This window comes from Meriones unguiculatus, chromosome 15 (assembly GCF_030254825.1).
Source record: "Meriones unguiculatus strain TT.TT164.6M chromosome 15, Bangor_MerUng_6.1, whole genome shotgun sequence".
Classification (NCBI taxonomy): Eukaryota; Metazoa; Chordata; class Mammalia; order Rodentia; family Muridae; genus Meriones; species Meriones unguiculatus.
Window position 1 is genome coordinate 71,720,158 of NC_083362.1, and position 9,614 is coordinate 71,729,771.

At 43.8% G+C, this 9,614-nt stretch overlaps 1 pseudogene; it reads left to right on the plus strand.

Annotated features, from left to right (window-relative positions):
* The first annotated feature begins 266 nt into the window (after positions 1 to 266).
* Positions 267 to 4,486, plus strand: LOC132647950 (destrin-like; annotated as a pseudogene).
* Positions 4,487 to 9,614: the final 5,128 nt, after the last annotated feature.

Genomic DNA, 9,614 nt, shown 5'->3' on the forward strand with positions numbered 1-9,614 from the left:
GCCGAATGACTGCACCATCTCCTCTGAAGTGCCTTTATATCTTTATCAAAAATCATTTGATGGACAGCTGAGAGGGCTCAGCTGGTAAAATCAATTGCTACCCAGCCTGATGACCTTAGTTCAATCCCTGGAACCCACGTGTGTGTTAGGAGAGAACTGACTCCCCCAAGTTGTTCTCTGGTTTCCACACACATCCTATGGCATGTACACTTAGACACACACAGAGATAGATAGATAGATAGAACTTAAAATATTTATATCAGTTGATGGGCAAGCAAAACAGCTCAGCAGGTATGGTTCTTGCCACCTGGCCTGAAAAGCTCCTGAGTTCTATCTCCAGGATCCACACTGTAGAAAAAGAGAATAGAAGAGACCCTTGACATTTGTCCTCTGACCTCCTTCACACAAGTACACACAGAGAGAGACAGACAGACAGATGATAAAATGTAAAAACAAATCAAAAGGACCAGGTATGGTGATATATGCCTGTTAGCCCAGCACTCAGGAGGTAGAGGCAGGAGAATCAGGAATTCATGGTCATTCTTGACTACATAAGGAGTTGAAGGCCAGCTGTAATACAGGAAACCTTGTCTCAAAAAGAAGACAAAAGAGGAGGAGAAGGAGGAAGAAGAGGAGGAGGAGGAGAAAGAAGATGGCTCAGTTACCAAGTCTGACAACCTGAGTTCAAGACCCAGAACGCACGTAAAGATGGAAGGAGAGAACTGTCTCCACAAAGTTGTAGTCTGACCTCCACACTTACACCATGGCATGCAAGCTCCTGCATTATGTACACAATAATAATAAATGCGTGAAATTCCAAAAATCAGTTGAGAGGCAGAGAATACAGATCAGTAAAATGCATGCCTAGCATGCATGATGTCCTAAGGACTACCAGTCAGGCATGATGACATATGCCTGTGAAGCAGGAGGATTACCGTGGGTTCAAAGCCAGTATGGACCATATAGAAGCAGGTCAACCAGGACTACATAGCAAGATGCCTAAACAAATAACAACAATGTGTGTGCATATATATATATATATATATATATATACACACAACAACAACACTCCTGGACTTAAATGTATTTGTGTAACCCTACACCAATACACACTTGTTTGATAACTCCATAGAATTACCTAAATCCTCATTTTTTATTTATTTTTTTTAAAGGCAGGGGCTCATGTATCCAGGCAGGCCTAGAACTCACAAAGACCCACCTGCCTCTGCCTGCCGAGTGCTGGGACTGAAATTGTTCTTCTTTTCACTGTTTCACATCAGTTCTTTGGCTTTTATGAGGCTTCATTGCACAGGTGAATGCACGCCTTCATTGCAGATTACACCCACGTGCAAATGTACTCAAATGACTGAGGCAGGCTGCATGGAAGAAGCTAGCAAGGCCTGTTGGCTCAGATTCTTTAGTGTCTCCCCTAGAGGGTATGAAAACAGACTCTCTCCTGGGTTTTGCCATCTGCTATCAGATAAGAGAGATCCCAGCATTTAAGGTTAGAGTGTTTATTATCTACCCTTATGAAAAGAAATTCCAGTTTCTGTCATCCAGCTGCAGTGGGAAGGACACTGTGCAGACTCGGAGGCGCCAGGCTCACTCCTTTTTGTCCTGTAGCCTGAATAGCCTCAGGAGTATAAATTGCTGAGGAAGTATGTCACATTTTTATGACATGAAAGTTTGGAAATGCTCCACACCAGAAAATATCAAGGAGAGAAAGAAGGCTATCAATGTCTCTATGCCGACAAAAAGCACACAGGTGTTCAAGACAGGGAGAGCTTGGTTAAAGACCTTGGGGTTGGAGATATAGCTCAGTGGTTAGGAACATTGGCTGCTCTTCCAGATGACTCCGGTTCAATTCCCAGCACCAATATGGCGGCCCACGGCCATCTGTAACTCCAGTTCCATGGGATCTGACACCTTCACACAGACATACATGCAGGTAAAACACCAAAGCATGAAAAACAAAAAGTATTTGAAAAAAAAAAAAAGATATTGATGTTGCCACATTTGATCATTCTGAGCATCTTTTGGGAACACATACTGTCAAAGATTGTTGCTCTGCTTTGTATGATTCAAGCTTTGAAACCGAGGAGTCTAGAGAAAGAGTTGATGGGGTTTGTGTGGGCACACCTCTGAAAAGCAAGATGATCTGCGAGTGCTGCGAAGATGCCATCAAAAAGAAATGTCAAAAAAAAAAAAAAAAAAGAAATGTCAAGACATAAAGCATGAACACCAAGCAAAAGGGGCAGAAGACTACCAGTCTGTATTGCTGAAAAGCCAGGTGGGTCCTTAATTGTAGCTTTTGGAGGGTGCCCGTGTATGTCATCAGTCAGGACAACAAAATTGAAAATTGCTGTGTTTAATGCTATCCCCTCCCTATACAAGTACAACAAATATTTTAGGCCATGACCTCACTGGGGAGGTGCTGGGTTTTTAGAGTTAACTAAAAATTCTATAGGACATGTGCAAACATTGCCATACCTAAATCCAGCCTCTAACGTTTCATTGATGTGGAATTCATTTCTTATTGGCCAAATGCCTGATGAGATGACTTGTAAAGATCTTTTGTTAAGCTCAGGATTGTTTTTTTTAATGTAATTAATTTTATAAAGTGTGTGTGTGTGTGTGTGAAAGAAAGAGAGAGAGAGAGAGAGGCAACTTGCAGGAGTCTGTTTTCTCCTTCTACCATGTGGGTGTCAGGGATCAAACGCAACAGACTTGTCAGCAAGCACCTTACCCTCTGAACCATCTCACCAGATGTTTTTTGAGACAGAGTCTCTCTGTGCAGCCCTGGGTTTTTAGGAACACACTGGCCTCGAACTCACAGACCTATACCTACCTCTACCTTCTGAGCACCAGGATTGAAGGTGTGCACCACTATACCCAGCTAAACTCAGGCTATTTTTTTTTTTTCTGAGACAGTGTTTCTCTATATAGCCTTGGCTGTCCTGGAACTCCCTCTGTAGACCAGGCTCACTTCGAACTCAGAGATCCTCCTGCCTCTGCCTCCCGAGTGGTGGGACTAAAGCTGTGTGCCACTACCACCCAGTTTAAATTCAGGACATTTTTTTTTTATGGTCTCTCAGTGTAACCATGGCTGTCCTGGCTGTAGACCAGGCAGGCCTCGAACTCACAGCAATCCACCTGCCTATGCTTCTCAAGTGCCAGGATTAAAGGCATGTCCCACCATGGCTGGCTTAAATTCAGGATTTGTAATAATACAGTTCACAGAACAATAGAAGGCAATGTGAAGAAACCTTGGTGGTTATGTTTCTTTTGCTTAAAGAAGAGATTGTAGAGGCTGGAGAGATGGCTCTGCAGTTGAGAGCTCTGGCTGCCCCTCCAGAGGACCCAGGTTCAATTCCCAGGACTCACATGGTTGCTCACCACTGTCTGTAACTCCAGCCCCAGGAGTTCTGACACCTTCACACAGATACACATACAGGCAAAACACTAACACAAACAAAATTTAAAAAAATTAATTTTTAAAGGGGCTATAATCTGTTTATAATATTGGCCTAACTTCTCTATTCTTTGTTGACTTAAAATAATGAGATTGAATTCCTTATAACATGTAACAGCACTAGTAAACACCTAACATTGGTAAGATTAAGTCAGTCCTTTTTTCAATAATTTATTTTTTTATTTTTTTAAAGATTTATTTATTATGTATACAACGTTCTACCTGCAGGTACACCTGAACACGAGAGTCCATTACAGATGGTTTTGAGCCACCATGTGGTTGCTGGGAATTGAACTCAGGACCTCTGGAAGAGCAAGCAGTGCTCTTAACCTCTGAGCCATCTCTCCAGCCCTCAATAATTTATTTTTAATTTTACTTGCATTGGTGTTTTGCCTGCATGTATGTCAGTATGAGAGTGTCAGATCTTGGGGTCACAGACAGTTATGAGCTGCCATGTGGGTGCTGGGAATTGAACCCTGTCCTCTGGAAGAGTAGTTAGTACTCTTAACCACTGAGCTGTCTCTCCAACCCCTAAGCCAGTCCTTTTAACTCATACGTCATGAGATCACCAGGGAACCATGTCTACTTCAGACTCACAGTGATCTTGCAAAGCACCATCCCATGAACATTGCTGGAGCATGGGAAGCAATGCAGTGAGAGGCTCCAGAGAGCTGGAGGGTGCTTTGCAACCGTTAGGTCAGGCTTGATGGAAGGGAAAGAAAGAGGAGGCTGCCACAGTAGAGCAGGCTGTCCTTCGTCGCCAATGAAGGGCAGCCATTTCTCTGAGGGAAAGCAGACCCTGTGCCCCGACACAGTGGCTGTGAGAGTTTTAGAGGGCAGAAAAGAGATGGAAAGAGAGTTCAGTCTGTATATCTGTGTCCTGAGGGTGCAGGGCAGTAAATGGCGGCAGATCTTCTCATCCTCATGTTGACTCTCATTAGGAGTTCCTCTACGCATAAACGCCTACAAATGTTCTTCTCAATGTGTTGACTCTCAGTTTTCCAGTTCATCTAAGGCTCTTTGTTCTAGGTACTGATTCTTCAGTAACAAATTAATTATAACTCAAATTGGGGCTCCATTACAATCCATTGTTTTTGTTTGGTTGGTTGGTTGGTTTTTTCAGGACAGGGCTTCTCTGTGTAACCCTGGCTGTCCTGGAATTTGCTCTGTAGACCAGCTTGGCTTCAAACTCAGAGATCCACCTACATCTGCCTCTGGGAGTGCTGGGATTAAAGGCATGCACCACCACCATCCCGCTAATCCAGTGTTAATGAAAATAATAAAATAGTCTATTGATAAGCCAGGAGCTGTCAAAATTTTTACTTTTTTTCTCCTTCAGAACTGTTCTGCACCCAATAAATAGGATTCAGGAGTGTTGAGCATATTTCCTCTGGGACATGGTAGAATATAATCTCCTACAGCCATTTACCAACTGTGTGTGTGAAATGGGACATGGGGAGGCGCAGAAGAACTGATTGATGTTAACATTGTAAGTGTGACATCCAACAGTGTAGAGATCACAAACAGGTGAACTTTGAAGTAGCGATGCTGGTTAATGTAACGAAGCAAGCATTGGGGGTGGAGCTGGAGACGTTCCCTAGTGCTTAAGAGCACTTACCGCTCTTGCAGACCTGACCTTGATTGCCAGCATTTATATGGTGGCTCAGTGCTGTCTGCAGAAGATCTGATGCCCTCTTCTGACTTTTACGGGCTCCTGCATGAGTTTGGACACACATACACATGAAAGATGATAGATGATAGCTAGCTAGCAGATAGATAGATAGATAGATAGATAGATAGATAGATAGATAGATAGACAGACAGACAATAGATAAAATCTATCCCAGCACTCAGGGAAGCAGAGGCAGGTGGATCACTTTGAGTTTGAGGCAAGCCTGGTCTACAAAGGGAGTACAGGACAGTCAAGGCTACACAGAGAAACCCTGTCTCAAAAAAAGAAAAAAGGACCTATGTGCTACATCTATGCCAAAAGCGAAATATTCAGATTCAGATTCTTATCCTGAAATATACCAATCAAATGTTCCAGTCATTTTCATAGTTCTATTAAAAGAAAAAGAATTTAATAAAGTCACTTTTATTTGTGTGAATGTCTGAATGTATACCATGAGTGTGCTCAGTGTCTGTAGAGGCTAAAAGAAAGCATTGGCTCGTCTGGGGCTGTGAGCTGTCCAGTGTGGGCTCTGGGAGCCAAATCCAGGTCCTCTGCAAGAGCAGCCTCATCAAGGTGAGGACCTGAATCTGGGCCCCTCACACCTGTGCAAAAGCAAGACATGGCTATGAAAGCCTTTAATACCAGCGCTTGGGGACAGGGAGAAGAGATAAGCGAATCATGGGGAGTTGCTGGCCAGCCAGTCTAGCCAAAAAAGTCAAGATCCAGTCAGAGCCCCTGCTTTAAAATATAAGGTAAAGTGACTGAGAAAGTCATCTTAGCTTCAGCCTCTGGCTTCCACATGTGCCTGTGCTGAGCAACCTGCATACATGGGCACACATCAAACACACACGCACCACAAAGCACATCTAAAAAACTTAATCCAAGCCAGATAAGAACATTTGAAAAGGAAAGAAGCTCATGGCTGATGTGGTAATTTGAGTGTAAGACATCCCTTGCAGGTGCAGGCGTTTAAACACTTACTCCCCAGTTGCTAGCACTGTTTGGGGAAGCTTAAGAAGCAGAGCCTTGCTGGAGGAAGTGCCTCACCGGGATGGGCTTTGAGGTTTTATAGCTTCACCCCTCTACCCCTCCTCTAGCGCCCGCGCGCGCGCGCGCGCACACACGCGCACACACACACACACACACACACACACACACACTTTCTCTGTGTCTCTGTCTTTCTCTGTGTCTGTCTCCTTTTCTCCCTCCCTCTCCTTTCTCTGCTTCAGGCTGTGGTAAAACATGTGATCTCTTAGCTCCCTGCTTCTGCTGCCATGTCTGCTGCTGTATGCCTCCCTGCCATGATGGACTCTTATCCCCCTGAAACCATGGGCTACATAACCCTTCCTTCAAAAGGAAAGAGTGGAACACTAGCCTTTATGAGACTAAAAATCCCCTGCTAATGTAAGCCAACCTACTGACTAAGGCTGTCAGTAGTTACATTAATATGGTCTAGTGGAGCAAAGCATGGTCAGATTCATGATATTCAACAGCTCAGGATCAGTCCTGGGAGCATCAGGACTATCATACATAACAGGGAAAGAACTGTAGATTCGTGGACAAGTGCATGCTGAGAATGAATCTAACGTAGGTGGTTATCTGGAAAACAGTAAACTGAGCATATAACAAATAAACCCCAGATAAAGACTAAATCATAATAACAATACTGGAATCACAAATCAACAGGACCCTTATGTAGATGTTCACACGTGTTCTCTACATGAAGCAATGGAGAAAGTCACAAAAGACAAGGCACCAAACAAAAGTATGTTCACATCTCAACCTTTGGGGCTTCTGGAGCCTAGGGGCATCAAAGAGGTGATATGAAGTCAGGGAGACCTGGGAAGGGAGTAAAAAATTGGAACAACAGCAAGTGAGAAAGGACAAGGGCAAGGAAAGGAAGGCTCCTTGGGCTCTGATATTTAAATTGAAGATCCCCCCTTTTTTTTTCCAGCTAGTCCTGGAAGAGGCTTCATGCTCCTGTGGCCTTTGATCACTGGCCAAGATAGGCAATTTGGCAGAGAGGAAACCAAGCCCTTGGATATGAAAAGGATAAAAGCTAAAATTCCCAAGGGCTGAAAATGTTTAAAGATGTCCAAAAGAAGATGTGAAAGCAAACTAATTAATAAAGTAATTTAATAGCCAGAGAAAAATCAGCCAATTTATGAGAAAAGCTGAGTGAAGCCAAGTCACCCAGAATGGTAAGGTCCTCTAGATAAGACAATGTCTGTCTGTGATGATTAATCCTTTTTAAAAAGATTTAATTAACTAATTTTGAGAAGAGTCTCAACTATGTAGCCCTGACTGGCCTTGAACCCACAGAGATCCACCTACCTTTGCCTTCTAAGCGCTAGGATTAAAGATGTGCACCCTGTCAGTGCCCAAATAGTTATGAATGATATGGGTGCTGAAAATCAAACCTGGGTCCTTTGGAAGAATAGCCATCTTTTTAGACCCTGTTTTCCTTCTTTCTTTCTTTCTTTCTTTCTTTCTTTCTTTCTTTCTTTCTTTCTTTCTCTCTCTCTCTCTGTCCCTCCCTTCCTTCCTCCTTTCCTCCCTCCCTCCCTCCTTCTCTCCCTTCCTTCCTTCCTTCCTTCCTTCCTTCCTTCCTTCCTTCCTTCCTTCCTTCCTTCCTTTCTTTTTGAGACAAGGTCTTACCATGTAACTTTGTCTGGCTTTGAAATTGCTATGTAGATCAGACCAGCCTCAAATTCAAAGAGATCCACCAGTCTCTGCCTCTTGAGTGCTGAGACTGAAGGTATGCATCACCATGCCCAGTTTTATTAGTAGGAGGAGGAGGAGGAGGAGTATTAATTACATATGTGTGTGCACATACTCAGTTGTGTGTGTGTGTGTGGTTCTTGGAGACAAAGTTTATCTGTGTAACCCTGGATGTCCTAGATCTTGCTCTGTAAATCAGTCAGGTTGGCCTCTAAATCAAAGATCTGCCAGTCTCTGCCTCCCAAGTGCTGGGATTAAAGGCATGAGACACAGCCACCCAACAGCCTTCACCTTTGTTTGTTTGTTTGTTTGTTTATTTATTTATTTATTTATTTATTTATTATACAGCATTCTGCCTGCATACCAGATCCCACTATAGATGGTTATGAGCCACCAGGTGGTTGCTGGGAATTGAACTCAGGACCTTTGGAAGAGCAGCTAGTGCTCTTAACCTCTAAACCATCTTTCCTCTTTTTTTTTTTTTTTTTGAGACAGGGTTTCTCTGTGTAGTCTTGGCAATCCTGAACTTGCTTTGTAGACCAGGCTGGCCTCAAATTCAGAGATCTCCTGCCTCTGCCTCCCTGAGTGCTGGTATTACAGGCATGCATCACCCAGCCCAGCTAGCTTTTAAGGCACAGTCTCTGCCTCTGTACTTTGTACTCCAGGCTAATGGTCATCAGTTCCTAGGCTATTCCAATTCTACACCTCCCATCTCTCAGTAGGTTCTAGGATTATAGGTGTGTGCCACCTGATCTAGCTTTTTTTCCCCCACCTGGGTTCTGGGGATTGAACTTGGGTTGTCAAGCTCACAGAGCTGGTGCTTTTACCCACTAAGCCATGGAGCCATCTTCCAGCCCAGAATTTGCTGCTTCCCTGACACTATAGACTGTGAAGCAAACAAATTGGCAAGAATTGTTTTGTCTTTTGGTCAGTGTTCCACTCTCAAAACCTTCCTAGGCTTTCTTAGATTCTATAGATCTTTTAGTCTCCAGAGCTGTTAAGACTCACTGAGTGAAAACAAAAACACTCCTAAGTCCCTGGGCTCTAGACAGGAACCCTCTGCCAAAAACCACTAACCCTGCACTGGGAGGACGTGCTGTCTGGCTCCACTCTGCCTCTTTGGAAGACTCTACTTCCCTCTTTGAGAAATAAAATTTGTTTTTCTTCAAGATCATTTGCATGCGTGTGTGTGTGTGTGTGTGTGTGTGTGTGTGTGTGTGTGTGTTTATGTATGTATGGGACCTAGGGTATGCTGGGAAAGTGCATGAGGTGTTTCCAGCCCTGGTCATTTCATGCCCACTATGCAAAATTACAAAAGAGTGTTGAAGATGAACCTCAGATAAGAGAGCATTTGTCTAGCAAGCCTGTATTTATGCATTAGCCACATGACCTAGGCATGGTGGCAGGTTCAAGGTCTTAGGTTGGAGTCTCTGCCTTCTACAAAATTAATAGCTAAATAAATCCTCCCTACGCTCCATGCTCCAGTCTGAATTCTGGCAAGAAATGGAAGCGCTATTACCAGATTTGGAAGGGAGAAGTGGAAGTCAGCACTCTCCAACCATACACTGGGATGAGCAGAGAAAATCATTAAATCATTACTGGCGTCTGTCCCTGGTTGCAGGGAGCAACTGAGATCTTTGCAGAAGGTTCCCTATAGCTCCAGGTCTCCCCCAAGCGGTCATCTGCCTTACAACATCAGCTACCCATGGTCATCAGTCTCTTTTTATCCTAGAAGCTCCCTGACTTTTC